General features: G+C 44.8%; 1 protein-coding gene across 1 annotated transcript in view; it reads left to right on the forward strand.

Moving 5' to 3' along the window:
• The first annotated feature begins 660 nt into the window (after positions 1-660).
• PPM1A (protein phosphatase, Mg2+/Mn2+ dependent 1A) overlaps positions 661-16,712 on the forward strand; it is a 113,369-nt gene continuing 97,317 nt past the window's right edge. Inside the window, exon 1 of the mRNA XM_069733574.1 lies at positions 661-1,063. The gene's annotated coding sequence lies outside the window, so the exon portion shown is untranslated. The remainder of the gene's footprint in view (positions 1,064-16,712) is intronic.

A 16,712-nucleotide genomic window follows, 5' to 3' on the forward strand; every position in this document is an offset into this window, starting at 1 on the left:
CAGACGTCGTACCCATGATCTATGGGGCTGTTCTCATTCCCGTGTCTTTCAGGTACAGACCTCGTACCCATAATCTATGGGGCTGTTCACATTCCCGTGTCTTTCAGGTCCAGACCTCGTACCCATAATCTATGGGGCTGTTCACATTCCCGTGTCTTTCAGGTACAGACCTCGTACCCATAATCTATGGGGCTGTTCACATTCCCGTGTCTTTCAGGTGCAGACCCCGTACCCATACTCTATGGGGCTGTTCACCCATCCGTGTATTTTTGCTGTCAGCCAAAATAAAAAGACATTGGATTTGTTTAAAATCCGATTTTAAAATTAAATTAAAATCACCGCTCCGCCTGAACATGTGCACATTACTTTGTCCGTGTTATTATCTGATGGCTTTTTATTCGCTGAATGACTGCACAGTTTATTGTAAGTCCGGCATTGCCTCATGCTGACAGGATTTGGTGTTTATTTCAGTGAAAGCTTTCCATTCCAGGATCTGATAATCTTGAGGTGAAACTACAACTCCTAGCAGTTTGTCTCTTCCTGTCAGACATGACAGGAGCTCTCTCATCTGAAGCATCTCAGCTCCATGACCCATTATTATAGCGACGCAATGACATCATCGGCCTCAGGCCGGCGCTCAGTGCTACATCCGGGCACCTAGACCAGGAATGGGCGGGAAAAGAAGTGGCCGATGACGTAGCCGGGAAGCGCTCGCGGCCGCAGATGCTCGCTCGCGTTGCGCGCGCACAGGACTGTGTGACAGAGGGAGAGCGAGAGGGGGGTGTTACGAGCTCAGTCCCAGGCTGACTCTCCCCGGCCGCCCGGCATTCTCCCCCCTCAGTGACATCTCATTCATAAACCCTTCTCCCTCTCCTTCATTCGCCGCCGCCGCTGCCTGTGCTCTGCTCCTTTCGTGTCCCCCGTGGGGGTTGGGGGGAAGGGGAATGACGAGACCGTCTGTTCGAGGCCGAAAGACGCTGCTGCTCATAACCACCACCACCGCCTGAGAGGCGGCCGCCTCTGCTCTCCGGTACCGCTGCTGCGGCTTCTTCTCCTCCGGCAGGTGAGTCTTATTTCCGACTGCGCAACAACAAGCGGGGGAGGGAAGGCGAGAGGGAGGCCGCACGGAGAGGCGCAGGCCGCGGCCTCCGCTCTGGGCGCTGAGCTGGGCCCGAGCCTCTCAGCAGTAGGCGGATAGCGAGCGAGTGCAAATCCCACTGCGCCACCGGCGGGAGCGGCGCTGTGATCCGAGCCGGGACATGTCAGGCGGATTAACCCCTCTCCGCCGCCCTCATCTCTACGCCCCCTCCTGTCACATTCCCCCTGTACTAGGGCATTGCCTAATGAGCCGCTCCGCTGTGACACCTGACAGCAGATACCCACCTGTAGTGACCTGTGTGCAGAGTACAGGCCAGCAGGGGTGACAGTACAGGCTGCCACCATGCCTGCACCTATGAGCACAACCACCAGCTGGGCATGTCAATATTGCCAAATAAAAAAATATATATATTTATATATTTTGTTCAGTTTTCTAGCAAAGTTGATGTGAATCAATTTGTTGGACTCAGTAATTTGTGGCCATCGGACGCTGGTCGTGATAGCATAATTAGCCTGCGTCACCCTGAACCTGCTAATAGAGAGCCACTGTAGCCGGTGGGTAAAAAATTCTCTGGGCTCCAGTCCAGTGGTCACAGGCTACCAAAGGGGCCGATGGACAAGGTACTGTGACCAACTCTAATTTATAAAGTTAACTAATATACCTGAAATGTAAACTAAAAAAAAAGCATATGGCGGCATATCCATAGATGTAGTCAGGGTTTTCGTTTAAATTATTTTTCAGGTTTGTTGTATTGTTGTTTTTTTTTTTTTTTTTGTTTTGTTTTTTTTTTCTGTAGGAAAAAAAGATTGTGACTACTTCTTTTGGCTGGGTGGGCTCCAAAAAAATATGTGCAGTCAACTATTTATTTCCCTACTAAAATGAAAGTTTACCATACTTTTTTTTTTTTTTGCCCTCTCCATACAAAAAATTCATTATCTTGCAGTGTTTTTTTTTCCAGGTAAAGAAAACAAAAAAATTTGATTTCCCCCCCCCCCCCCCCCCCTCAAGAAAATTCTCGTGTGTTTGTGCGTGGCCCACCCCTTCCCCCTCTCCCCCACTGTTACTTTAGCTGTAAGACTTATTGAGGCCAGTCTCAAATGTCCAGATTTTTCTGGTACGTGAAGAAATGGTCCCGGAGCTGTCCGTGTCCATACGTATGCTGTCCGTGTCCATACGTATGCTGTCCGTGTCCATACGTATGCTGTCCGTGTCCATACGTATGCTGTCCGTGTCCATTTTTTTTTTTAACATTTTTTTTTTCCATTTTAACCCTATGAATTAAAAAACGCACACGGATGGCATGTGTGCCGTACGTGTTTACACGCACCCATTGACTTTAATGGGTACTTGTGATCCGTGCGCTCCCACGAACACTGACATGTCTCTGTGTTTTGCACACAGACACACGGGCCGTGAAAACACACTGACATCTGCAGAGACACATTCATTGTAATCTGTCTACGTGTGTCAGTGTCTCCGGTACGTGAGGAAACTGTCACCACACGTACCGGAGCCACTGACGTGTGAAATCGGCCTGACACAAAGTCGTGGGTTACACTGTTCCCAAGGTCAGTAAATGCGGGTTGGACACTGCATACATCTGCAGTGTCCAACCTGCAGGGGCCATATGTTACAGCATAGTCGATGGGATTTCAAGAAAGCCCATGCCCACTATGCGTGCACCGATGCCCACCCGCAGAGACGCACAAGCAGCACTTCTTTCCAGACCACAGCATGTCAATTTATGTAGCGGAATATCCTCCGTACAATGTGTTGAGCGCTGTGATTCTGCATGGTTCAATGAACAGATGTGGAATCGCCTGCGTTTAAAAGCCAGCTGCGCTTCAGACGGAGCGGACATGTACTGCGTCCAAAGTGCTGCTGATTACTGACCGTGGGGACGTAGCCTACCAATTGTTTCACTATTAAAGGTGTTTTCCTGCTAACATAGTTCATTTTAAAATTTGATTTTAATCACTAGGTCTTGGAATAATAATACGTTATTGGGTGTTTAAAAAAAAAAAAAAGTTCCTCTGCTGAGAATCTGATACATGTGCCCATGCTGTGTACTGTGTAATGTCTGTTTAATCAAGCAGGAACGTGGTCTGATCATACCACAGCTCTTGGACAGTCGGGGATGCAAAAGAGGATACCGACAGGACATCATGGGATCTCATCTGGTTATTTTTGTGAGATAAAGCATTTCCCTGCATGTTTTTAAAATATATTTTACCTAAAACAAAAAAAATTATTTGTGATCCCGTGCTGTATTAATTGAATACTCTTTGCTTCCTCCCCTGCCGAGGAGCTGTGGTTTGATCAGACCACGTTTCTGCATGGTCAGACACAGACATTACACAGTACATAAAGTAGAAACTGGGAGCTAGAAAAAAAGCACAAATGGGGTCTTCTAAGAATAACAATTGTCAATCAAAATTCTGCTAACCTGATAAGGTGTGACACATAACCATGAATATGCATGAAAACAGCGGGCTGCAGATCCACTGGTCTTCCAACCGAGAGGGGGGAGGAGCCAAACGTGGTTTCAGCCCTGCTGGTAGGCAATGAAGATCCAAATGGAAGTATAATAAAGGATATTTTATTTCAGGTTTTTCTGTCAATGCATTTCAAAGTCATTCCAGTCTTCTTCCTCAGGGCACAAACCATATATATATTTGATAAACTGTTTGTGTCCTGAGGAAGAAGACTGGAATGACTTTGAAATGTGTTGACTGAAGAACCTGAAATAATAAATGATTTTTTTTATACTTCCATTTGGATCTTTATTGCCTACCAACAATTTGGCTCCTTTCATTTTTTTTTTCCATTTCGCTGTACATTACAGGGCGCACATGTATAAGATTATTTCAGCATAGGAACACTTTTTTTTATTTTTTTTAAGCACATCCAATTGTGGAAATCCTTCCAATATCTATTGACTAAAATGAACTTTGTTCCTGGGACAACCCCTTTAAGCGGCGGCTGCTGTCCGCCTAGTTTCATACAACTCGCTGTATGTGTCTGCGTATCAGTTGTGGCTAAATAGTCAGAATTGGTAGCACTACATAAAGTTGCAGTGTATCCCTAGCCTAAAATATAAAGAGGCCCGATTCACTATTTGTGATTTCTTTTTTTTTTTTTGCTATTCACTATTTGTGATTTCTTTTTTTTTTTTTTTGCATAACATTTTTCAAAATGGTGCACATGGTTAATTTTGTGCAAAATCAAAAATTTAGCTTTTGTTTAACCCCCCCCGTCCCCTTTTTTCCCCTTAGGCCATGTTCACACTATGCGGTTTTTACTGCGGAACAGCGGCGATTTTGCCGCTGCGGGTCCGCAGCTGTTTTCCATGCAGGGTACAGTACAATGTTACCCTATGGAAAACAGAAACCGCAGTGCACATGATGCGGAAAAACCCGAAAAAAACCGCGCTGAATTGCTGCGGAAAAAAAGGACCATGTCACTTCTTTGTGCAGAATCGCAGCGATTCTGCACCCATAGAAGTGCATTGATCCGCTTACTTCCCGCATGGGGCTGTGCACACCATGCGGGAAGTAATGCGGATAATGTGCGGGTTATACCCGGGGTGGAGGAGAGGAGACTCTCCTCCAGGCCCCGGGAACCATATTTGTATTAAAAAAAAAAAAAGAATTAAAATAAAAAATCATGGTATACTCACCCTCTGAAGTCTCAAGCCTGCACGCGGCCGTCCGGTCTCAGGTTTGCTATGCGACCAGGACCTTCGGTGACGTCGCGGTCACATGACCGTGACGTCACCGAAGGTCCTGGTTGCACAGCATCTTTGGAACCGGACCGCCGCCTGCAGCGCCGAGGAGATCGGGACGTCAGAGGGTGAGTATACCATGATTTTATTATTTTTAACATTACTATTGATGCTGCATATTGCTGCATATGTAGCATCAATAGTAGGGGTAAATCCCGCAGCGGAACCCGAAAGACAAACCGCGATAAATCTGCAGGGATAACCGCAGCGGGTTTGCCCTGCAGATTTATCAAATCCGCTGCGGGAGAACCCGCAGAATAAAAAGCAACGTGTGAATGTGGCCTAACATTTGTGCAAAAATCTGATGTGTATAAAACAAACAAAACACATTGGCTAGAGACTTGAATACATTTTCACAAAATTGTTTGCAACTTTGAAGTCGCAATTGATGAATCAGTCTCACGCATCTGGAAAACAAACTCACAATGGTGAATCATAAAAAACAAAACAAAAACAGGCGAATGCAAAGCAAACATCGCAAAAAAGGCAACTTTAAAAGTATTTGGCTCTTATCAAAAAGCAGGCTTAAATACAAAAGGTGGACCCTACCTCTTTTTATAGACACATTAGAAAAGTGTAGTGCAAAGATCTGCTCTTAATGGTGCATTTAATTGATAAGTGTATGAAATGCTTGGTGCCAAAATAATTGTGCAGTTAAAATTTTGCATATGTAATGCTGCATTTATTTAGCGGCTGGTTACCAGACTACATGTTACTGACCATGTCCTGGAGGTTCCAATGATGTAGTATTGGGCTGTGTTCATATTAATTTTTTGGAGCGATGTCATAAAAAAATTTCTTAAGTTACTTTGCAAACAGTTGGAATAACTAGTAATTTATTTCAGTGTTGATCCACTGTTAATTACATGTTCAGTTTGATTTTTTTTTTTTCTTCTTTTTTTCCACTAGGAATTTTTCAAAACCTGAAGTGGATATGACTCCTAGGGGGAGTGTTCACACTGAGGTCCCGATTTAACAAAGCTTTAACACCAGAAAACTGGTGTAAAGCTTTAATCATAGGCGTTTTGGCACAGCTCCGACAAAGTTGTTGGAGCTGGGGCATGGCTTGTCTTGAGACCAATGTCTCTCTGCTTATCGTTTGATTTATGAATCAGGTGCCTCACACTCCATTCCGCCCCCTGAAGATTGGCATGAAAAATGGGCTTTGCCAACAGTCTGTTTGGGAGGCCCTGAACAGCTAATTGTTAACGGAGATGTTCTCAGAGAACACAGGAGCACTCTGCTAAACGACTGTTTGGTCCACAGCCGTCTCAATCAGCCGAGGCCTCTTTTGACCGATAGTTATGACTTTTGCTATTACACGACCAACGATCACCATATGCTGCTGCTACATTTCAGAGTAATGCATGTGAATGGGGTCTCATTGTGAACCACAAGGTACCGCGACAAGCTAATCACAAAAAATCCATCTGGCGCTGACTCTTGGTGATTTGCTTCTCATGACGTTTATGACTCCATTCACTTGTATTATGCTGTCATGTAATATTGGTATACAGCAATCTTTGACCACATGCCCCATCTCCTTTTTCCGCATTGGTCAGTCATGTCTACAGGTATGCAATGAATTGGAACACAAAACTTTTCTCACTTTAACCAGCAGACAGGATGTTAAGAGCCCTGCTTGCCTCCCAGTGCGAAAGTGAATGGTGCCAGGTCATCCTTTTAAAAGTTACCACCTATTAGGGAAACTATGGGTCAGTCACCTGGGACTTTCACCATTAGCCTGAAAACTGGCCTTTGAAATGGCCTGTTGGGATGTAGCAGTGGTTACACATGTTTGACGTCACTATAAAAAAGTCTAGAGCACAACCTTTTCTGGCAGTTCGATAGAGAATGAACTGAGTAATTGAGAAACTTGTTCTATTGATCGCTGGATGTCCCACTAGTTGGACCTTTTTGCAATTTATTTACTTTTTGGGCTTGTGCAGACTACCTTATTTTCAGTTATTTTTACCTTATTTTACAATAATAATAATATTATTAGATTTTCTTCCCCTCACAGATCCAGTCTGAAGAAAAAAGTCATAAACAACCAGCTAAGATAAGGATATAATCAATTAAACAACTAAAAAAACACAATATCCTAAAAAAAATGTTTTATTAATAATATTTAAAAATCTCATTGATACTTAAATGTATGACTACCAACATCAAAAAAACACCTGAGTCCGAGTGGGGTAGGAAAAATTCAGCAGGCAATAGTAGCCAATGTATTCCTGACACAGTCCCTGTTAGTGGCCATATAGTAGCTCACGCCTACCTAACAGCGGAGGTTGGCACCCTAAAATTCGATGTGGCTCCACGTAGACTGTCCCTTCTTGCCCTACCGACTACCCACGCCCAGACCCCAACATCATATACACAAATTGACCTAGGTCACACTAACAAGTGAAAAAAAAGTGTAACAAAAACGACTAAAAACATAACCGTAAGATAGTGCTGCGTAAATGTCCACAAGAATGCATGTACCCCATGGGCTATATCAGAAATGATCTGAATATCAGTGGATAATTACTTGTATAGCCTATAGCGTAAATTGTAATTTTAGAAAAAACTATAAAGATAATGATCAAAAAATGACCCAAGGGTACAATAGAGCACAGATGTCCTATGCTCAAAAAAACTAAGAGGTCATAAAACAGATACCTCCAATATATATACTTGTCACTGTCTTCAGTTAATACGTAATGACCTGAAGGTCACCAAGGCAGGCCTATACACAGGACTTATAAAAAATAAACACAATGCTAGAAAAGAATGAAAAAAACTCAACAAAATGAAAAAAAGTTTGTCTCTGTTGGATACCTAGTGCAGTGTATCTCAAATCCAAAATAGCAGATGTAAGGACTCACTCAATAGGTGGTCATCTGTACACACCCTCACAGTCATATATGGAGAGCTTCAGATACACGAAGTAAAAAACTAACAATGATCAAAGAAAAAATAAAAAATGAAAAAAAATATATATATAGCAATGCTAGGTAGTGACCATTATATTTCACATAGTGCTGCACAAACCTTGATTATGGCCCTATAAGATGCTCCACAAATGTTATGGCCCCCCATATAGTGCTGCACAAATGTTATGCCCCCCCCCCCCCCCCATATAGTGCTGCACAAATGTTATGGCCCCCCCATATAGTGCTGCACAAATGTTATGGCCCCCCCCCATAGTGCTGCACAAATGTTATGGCCCCCCCATATAGTGCTGCACAAATGTTATGGCCCCCCCCATATAGTGCTGCACAAATGTTATGGCCCCCCCCCCATATAGTGCTGCACAAATGTTATGGCCCCCCCCATATAGTGCTGCACAAATGTTATGGCCCCCCCATATAGTGCTGCACAAATGTTATGGCCCCCCCATATAGTGCTGCACAAATGTTATGGCCCCCCCATATAGTGCTGTACAAATGTTATGGCCCCCCATATAGTGCTGGCCCCCCATATAGTGCTGCACAAACGTTATGGCTTCATAGATGCTCCATATAGACACTTGCCCCATTTGCTGCGATAAAAATAAATAAATCACATACTCACCTCTCCGTCGCTCAGGCCCCCGACACTTTCAATAGTTACCTGCTCCTTGTTCCGATGCGGCTCCGTCTTCTGCACTGATGTTCAGCAGAGTGCGCGTACTAACTACGCCACCGCGCCCTCTGACCTGAGCGTCACTGCAGAAGACAGAGCGACGCCCGGAACAAGGAAAGGTGACTATCGCGCAGCGCTCCCCCTCCCCGTATACTCACCTGGTCCTGGCGCCGTGCAGTCCCTGGCTTCCCTGACGCCGCAGCTTCATCCTGTACTGAGCGGTCACCGTTACAGCTCATTACAGTAATGAATATGCGGCTCCACCTCTATCGGAGGTGGAGCCGCATATTCATTACTGTAATGAGTGGTACCATGTGACCGCTCAGTACAGGAAGAATCTGCTGCTGCCGGGGAAGCCAGGGACCACGCCAGGAGTAGGTGAGTATAATTTCACAGCCCCCGCTCCCCCTCCCCTGCTGACCCCTGCGAATGACTCGAGTAAAAGCCGAGAGGGGGACTTTCAGCCAAAATAAGTGGGCTGAAAATCTCTGCTTATACTGGAGTACATACGGTATGTATATATTTTTTTCCCCTAACGAAGGGGGTGACAAAGAAGGATTTGAATTTACTTTTTTATTTTTTTTATTTTTTTTTTTATTTTGATCACTATGATGGGGTCTAGCACATTGGTCAAAAGGAACCAATAGAAAAGATTTCCTATTGTTGCCAGATATCATCCTGCAGATTTTGCTGGGCACCACCATTTTTGTTCCTGGAAGATGACGCAGATGTTCAGGTCACAGATCAGGAGGGCTCGGGATGGCGAAGGTACCATGTGGTTTGGGGGACCCAATTTCTCTCATCTCTGATATGCTAGATCATGTCAGAGGAGAGCAAAATTAATTTTAAATCTGACTTTTTTTTTTTTTTGAACACTTTATTTGGTGAATAACAGCGATCACATGATGGGACTGTAAAAATCAGCCCTGATCATGTTCTCGGTGTCGGCTACCCCTGAGATTTTCCGACTCTGGGGATGGGCACAATACCCTTATTTCTCAGCGCCGTTAAAAAGTGGCGCTGAGGAAAAAGTACCCTTAACTGCTTCTGTTAAAGGCGACAACTTTAATTACTTTTTAGGAAGATTCAGCTGTACTAGCTTCTTAATTAAACAGATTTAAGTGTCATTTTATACACTTTTAAAAAAGAAAATTGCATGAATTAATTGTGCCAAATTTATTAACCCCGACCTTTGACGCATACGCTGCGTCATGAAAGTCGGTGCCATTCCGACCCATGACGCAGCATATGCGTCATGGAAAGATCGCGTCCCTGCAGGCCGGGTGAAAGGGTTAACTCCCATTTCACCCGATCTGCAGGGACAGGGGGAGTGGTAGTTTAGCCCAGGGGGGGTGGCTTCACCCCCTCGTGGCTACGATCGCTCTGATTGGCAGTTTCACTTTCAACAGCCAATCAGAGCGATTTGTAATATTTCACCTAAAAAAATGGTGAAATATTACAATCCAGCCATGGCCGATGCTGCAATATCATTGGCCATGGCTGGACACACTAATGTGCACCCACCCCACCCCTCCGATCGCCCCCCCCAGCCTCGATCTGTGGTCCGCTCCCCTCGGTCCTGTGCTCCGCTCCCCCGTCCTCCTGCCCGCTCCCCCCGTGCTCCAATCAAACCCCCCCGCACTCCGATCCCACCCCCGCACAGCGATTTCCCCCCCCCCGTGCTCCGATCCACCCGCCCGCACAGCGATCCCCCACTCCATGCTCCAATCCACCCCCTCGTGTTCCGATCCACCCTCCGTGCTCCGACGCCCCCCCCCCCCCCCCCGTGCCCTGATCTCCCCCCCCCCCCCCTTATACTTACCTGGCCTCCCGGGGACCGTCCGTCTTCTTTCCTGGGCGCCGCCATCTTCCAAAATGGCGGGCGCATGTGCAGTGCGCCCGCCGAATCTGCCGGCCGGCAGATTCGTTCCAGAGTGAATTTTGATCACTGAGATAGGTTATATCTCAGTGATCAAAAAAAAAAAAAAAAGTTAATGACCCCCCCCCCCCCTTGTCACCCCCATAGGTAGGGACAATAAAAAAAATATATATATATTTTTTTAGGGGTAGGGTTAGGGGTTGGGTTAGGGGTTGGGTTAGGAATGTGCAAACATATTCTGGTCCTCTGCGGATTTTTCCGCTGCGGATTTGATAAATCCGCAGTGCTAAACCGCTGCGGATTTATGGCGGATTTACCATGTTTTTTTTCTGCGCATTTCAATGCGGTTTTACAACAGCGATTTTCTATTTGAGCAGTTGTAAAACCGCTGCGGAATCCGCAGAAAGAAGTGACATGCTGCGGAATGTAAACCGCTGCGTTTCCGTGCAGTTTTTCTGCAGCATGTGTACAGCGATTTTTGTTTTCCGTAGGTTTGCATTGAACTGTAAACTCATGGGAAACTGCTGCGGATCCGCAGCGTTTTCCGCAGCGTGTGCACATACCTTTAGAATTAGGCTATGTGCACGCGGTGCGGATTTGGCTGCGGATCCGCAGCAGAGTTCCATCAGGTTTACAGTACCACGTAAACATATGGAAAGCCAAATCCGCTGTGCCCATGGTGCGGAAAATACCGCGCGGGAACGCTGCGTTGTATTTTCCACAGCATGTCAATTCTTTGTGCGGATTCCGCAGCGTTTTACACCTGTTCCTCAATAGGAATCCGCAGGTGAAATCCGGACAAAAAACACTGGCAATCCGCGGTAAATCCGCAGGTAAAACGCAGTGCCTTTTACCCGCGGATTTTTCAAAAATGGTGCTGAAAAATCTCATACGAATCCGCAACGTTGGCACATAGCCTTAGGCCTAGGGTTGGGTTGGAATTAGGGTTGTGGTTAGGGGTGTGTTGGGGTTAGGGTTGTGGTTACGGGTGTGTTGGGGTTAGGGTTGTGATTAGGGTTACGGCTACAGTTGGGATAAGGGTTAGGGGTGTGTTGGAGTTAGAATTGAGGGGTTTCCACTGTTTAGGCACATCAGGGGGTCTCCAAACGCAACATGGCGCCACCATTGATTCCAGCCAATCTTGTATTCAAAAAGTCAAATGGTGCTCCCTCACTTCCGAGCCCCGACGTGCACCCAAACAGTGGTTTACCCCCACATATGGGGTACCAGCATACTCAGGACAAACTGCGCAACAATTACTGGGGTCCAATTTCTCCTGTTACCCTTGTGAAAATAAAGAAATGCTTGCTAAAACATCATTTTTGAGGAAAGAAAAATGATTTTTTATTTTCACGGCTCTGCGTTGTAAACGTCTGTGAAGCACTTGGGGGTTCAAAGTGCTCACCACATATCTAGATAAGTTCCTTGGGGGGTCTCGTTTTTAAAATGGGGTCACTTGTGGGGGGTTTCTACTGTTTAGGCACACCAGGGGCTCTGCAAACGCAATGTGACGCCCGCAGACCATTCCATCAAAGTCTGCATTTCAAAAGTCACTACTTCCCTTCTGAGCCCCGACGTGTGCCCAAACAGTGGTTTACCCCCACACATGGGGTATCAGCGTACTCAGGAGAAACTGGACAACAAGTATTGGGGTCAAATTTCTCCTGTTACCCTTGGGAAAATTAAAAAATTCTGGGCTAAATAATTATTTTTGAGGAAAGAAAACGTATTTATTATTTTCACGGCTCTGCATTATAAACTTCTATGAAGCACTTGGGGGTTCAAAGTGCTCACCACACATCTAGATAAGTTCCTTTCGGGGTCTAGTTTCCAAAATGGGGTCACTTGTGGGGGGTTTCTACTGTTAAGCCACATCAGGGGCTCTGCAAACGCAACGTGACGCCCACAAAGCATTCCATCAAAGTCTGCATTTCAAAATGTCACTACTTCACTTCCGAGCCCCGGCATGTGCCCAAACAGTGGTTTACCCCCAAATATGGGGTATCAGCGTACTCAGGAGAAACTGGACAACAACTTTTGGGGTCAAATTTCTCCTGTTACCCTTTGTAAAATAAAAAATTGCAGGCTAAAAGATCATTTTTGAGAAAATAATTTTTTTTTTTTATTTTCATGGCTCTGCGTTATAAACTTCTGTGAAGCACTTGGGGGTTCAAAGTCCTCACCACACATCTAGATTAGTTCCTTTGGGGGTCTAGGTTCCAAAATGGGGTCATTTCTGGGGGATCTCCAATGTTTAGGCACACAGGGGCTCTCCAAACGTGACATGGTGTCCGCTAATGATTGGAGCTAATTTTCCATTTAAAAAGCCAAATGGCGTGCCATCCCTTCCGAGCCCTGCCGTGCGCCCAAACAGTGGTTTACCCCCACATATGGGGTATCAGCGTACTCAGGACAAACTGGACAACAATATTTGGGGTCCAATTTCTCCTATTATCCTTGGCAAAATAGGAAATTCCAGGCTAAAAAATCATTTTTGAGGAAAGAAAAATTATTTTTTATTTTCATGGCTCTGCGTTATAAACTTCTGTGAAGCACCTGGGGGTTTAAAGTGCTCAATATGCATCTAGATAAGTTCCTTGGGGGGGGTCTAGTTTCCAAAATGGGGTCACTTGTGGGGGAGCTCCAATGCATAGGCACACAGGGGCTCTCCAAACGCGACATGGTGTCCGCTAACAATTGGAGCTAATTTTCCATTCAAAAAGTCAAATGGCGCGCCTTCCCTTCCGAGCCCTGCCGTGTGCCCAAACAGTGGTTTACCCCCACATGAGGTATCGGCGTACTCGGGAGAAATTGCCCAACAAATTTTATGATCCATTTTATCCTACTGCCCATGTGAAAATGAAAAAATTGAGGCGAAAAGAATTTTTTTGTGAAAAAAAAAGGTACTTTTTCATTTTTACGGATCAATTTGTGAAGCACCTGGGGGTTCAAAGTGCTCACTATGCAACTAGATAAGTTCCTTGGGGCGTCTAGTTTCCAAAATGGGGTCACTTGTGGGGGAGCTCCAATTTTTAGGCACACGGGGGCTCTCCAAACGTGACATGGTGTCCGCTAAAGAGTGCAGCCAATTTTTGATTCAAAAAGTCAAATGGCGCTCCTTCGCTTCCAAGCCCTGCCGTGCGCCCAAACAGTGGTTTACCCCCACATATGAGGTATCAGCGTACTCAGGACAAATTGGACAACAACTTTCGTGGTTCAGTTTCTCCTTTTACCATTGGGAAAATAAAAAAATTGTTGCTAAAAGATAATTTTTGTGACTAAAAAGTTAAATGTTCATTTTTTCCTTCCATGTTGCTTCTGCTGCTGTGAAGCACCTGAAGGGTTAATAAACTTCTTGAATGTGGTTTTGAGCAACTTGAGGGGTGCAGTTTTTAGAATGGTGTCACTTTGGGGTATTTTCAGCCATATAGACCCCTCAAACTGACTTCAAATGTGAGGTGGTCCCTAAAAAAAATGGTTTTGTAAATTTCGTTGTAAAAATGACAAATCGCTGGTCAAATTTTAACCCTTATAACTTCCTAACAAAAAAAAATTTTGTTTCCAAAATTGTGCTGATGTAAAGTAAACATGTGGGAAATGTTATTTATTAACTATTTTGTGTCACATATCTCTCTGGTTTAACAGAATAAAAATTCAAAATGTGAAAATTGCGAAATTTTCAAAATTTTCGCCAAATTTCCGTTTTTATCACAAATAAACGCAGAATTTATTGACCTAAATTGACCACTAACATGAAGCCCAATATGTCACAAAAAAACAATCTCAGAACCGCTAGGATCCGTTGAAGCGTTCCTGAGTTATTACCTCATAAAGGGACACTGGTCAGAATTGCAAAAAAACGGCAAGGTCTTTAAGGTCAAAATAGGCTGGGTCATGAAGGGGTTAAAGGGGAGCTGTCATCAAGTTTTTGCCACTCCATCTGAGAGCCACATGAGATAGAGGCAGCAAGTAACACTACAGTTAGCAGCCCAGTAAGTGACACATCGCTGCACTCGCATTCAGCCATACATCTCTTAAAGGGAACCTGTCACCCCCAAAATTGAAGTTGCGCTAAGCCCACCAGCATCAAGGGCCTATCTACAGCATTCTGTAATGCTGTAGATAAGCCCCCAATGTATCCTGAAAGATGAGAAAAAGAGGTTATATTATACTCACCCAGGGGCAGTCCCGCTGCGGTTCGGTCGAATGGGTAACGTGGTCCGGGGCCTCCCATCTTCATACGATGACGTCCTCTTGTCTTCCTGCTTTGGCGCAGGCGTACTTTGTCTGCCCTGTTGAGGGCAGAGCAAAGTACTGCAGTGCGCAGGCATCGGGCCATTCGCTCCTGTAATTTCTGAATAAGATTTATAGATAATCCTATTTGTGTCCTGCTGTGGACATCCCTCTGTTAAGGCCCCTTCACATTAAGCGACGCTGCAGCGATACCGACAACGATCCGGATCGCTGCAGCGTCGCTGTTTGGTCGCTGGAGAGCTGTCACACAGACCGCTCTCCAGCGACCAACGATGCCGGTAACCAGGGTAAACATCGGGTAACTAAGCGCAGGGCCGCGTTTAGTAACCCGATGTTTACCCTGGTTACCTTCCTAAAAGTAAAAAAAACAAACAGTACATACTTACCTAACGCTGTCTGTCCTCCAGCGCTGTGCTCTGCACTCCTCCTGTACTGTCTGTGTGAGCACAGCGGCCGGAAAGCAGAGCGGTGACGTCACAGCCAGTACAGGAGGAGTGCAGAGCACAGCGCCGGGGACAGACAGCGGTAGGTAAGTATGTACTGTTTGTTTTTTTTACTTTTAGGATGGTAACCAGGGTAAACATCGGGTTACTAAGCGCGGCCCTGCGCTTGGTTACCCCATGTTTACCCTGGTTACCAGTGAAGACATCGCTGGATCGGTGTCACACACGCCGATCCAGCGATGTCCACGGGAGATCCAGCGACCAAATAAAGTTTTGGACTTTCTTCAGCGACCAACGATCTCCCAGCAGGGGCCTGATCGTTGGTCGCTGTCACACATAACGATTTTATTAACGATATCGTTGCTACGTCACAAAAAACAACGATATCGTTAACAATATCGTTGTGTGAAGGTACCTTTAGCCAGAGGGTAGAACTGCTGCAGTGAGAGGCACAAGCTCATGTTATTACATGGTTGCCTATTCATTTGACTTTTTACTGCAAATACTACGTTAATATCCCAGGGGCAAACCCGGGACAATCAGTTGATCTGTACTTAGTGTTGTCAAAAGCATATTGAATTTGGTTACATTCCCCTCTGGGGAATTGCATAAGCAGTAACTCCCTGTTATAAAATATTGAAATTCCAGGCAGTGGAACAGTATGAATTCCTATTGTTTGGTAGGCTGGGAAGACTGACAATACAGGCTCCTTTTTAGATTAGTGTGCATTAATAATGTATTCCCTTGCAAACTTGCTATATCTATACAATAGTTTACGGTGCTGTTTTTTTCACCCATGCTATTGGCAAGGAGGACCGATTTTGAATCGGGAAGTCCTTAGAAACGTCAACGTGTGACAGATTATTTTCCCGATCTGGGAAAAATTTGCATGTATTATATGCATATTTGCTTGTGGATTTTCCATAAATGTCACCTTTTGCTCTAAGTGTTATCCACAATAAAAAATCTGCATTACAAAATAGACATGCTGCAAATGTGAAATCCACAACTCATTTCAGTTTTTCAGTTCATTTTGGAAGTGTGGAGATGAGATATAAAATCTCCTGTACTTTGCCACTATTCTAAACGTTTGTGGCATGACCACTTGTGTGGATTCCCTATCCAGATTTGCATCTGCTTTGTGTGAACATACACACAATGCTGAAACATTGTATTGAAACACATTAAAAAATATAACGTTGACTGTCGACTTGAGCCAGTGTGTTGGTTACCAAGGTTTATAATACATTTAGTCTCACGTTTCCAATTGTATTAAAAGTTGTTACGGTTTGTAAACCAAACTGCCTGTTTCCAATAAGTTGCGTGGGGTTCAAAGTAGCAATAGGAAAATTAACGCTTGTAATTTTATTTGGGGTTTAAGTTAAAATCTATCATATGAGGCAGACAAACTGCTGATACAGGCCCTGCATAATGGTGGTGTTTATGTATATAACAATAATCCCCTAATAGAATTAAAATTAACATTTATAAAATACAAATAAGTTTATGAAGTTGAATTCTCCAAAAGTATTTAATAGCAAACTTTCAGTGTGGGACGGAGGGGGGACTTTTCAGTAGTGTGCATGCTTGACCACCTCTCCATTCCTTATTATGCATGCCATTGAAAGGAATCCGTCAGTA

The sequence above is a fragment of the Ranitomeya imitator genome, chromosome 1 (genome assembly GCF_032444005.1).
Source record: "Ranitomeya imitator isolate aRanImi1 chromosome 1, aRanImi1.pri, whole genome shotgun sequence".
In the NCBI taxonomy this organism is placed as follows: domain Eukaryota; kingdom Metazoa; phylum Chordata; class Amphibia; order Anura; family Dendrobatidae; genus Ranitomeya; species Ranitomeya imitator.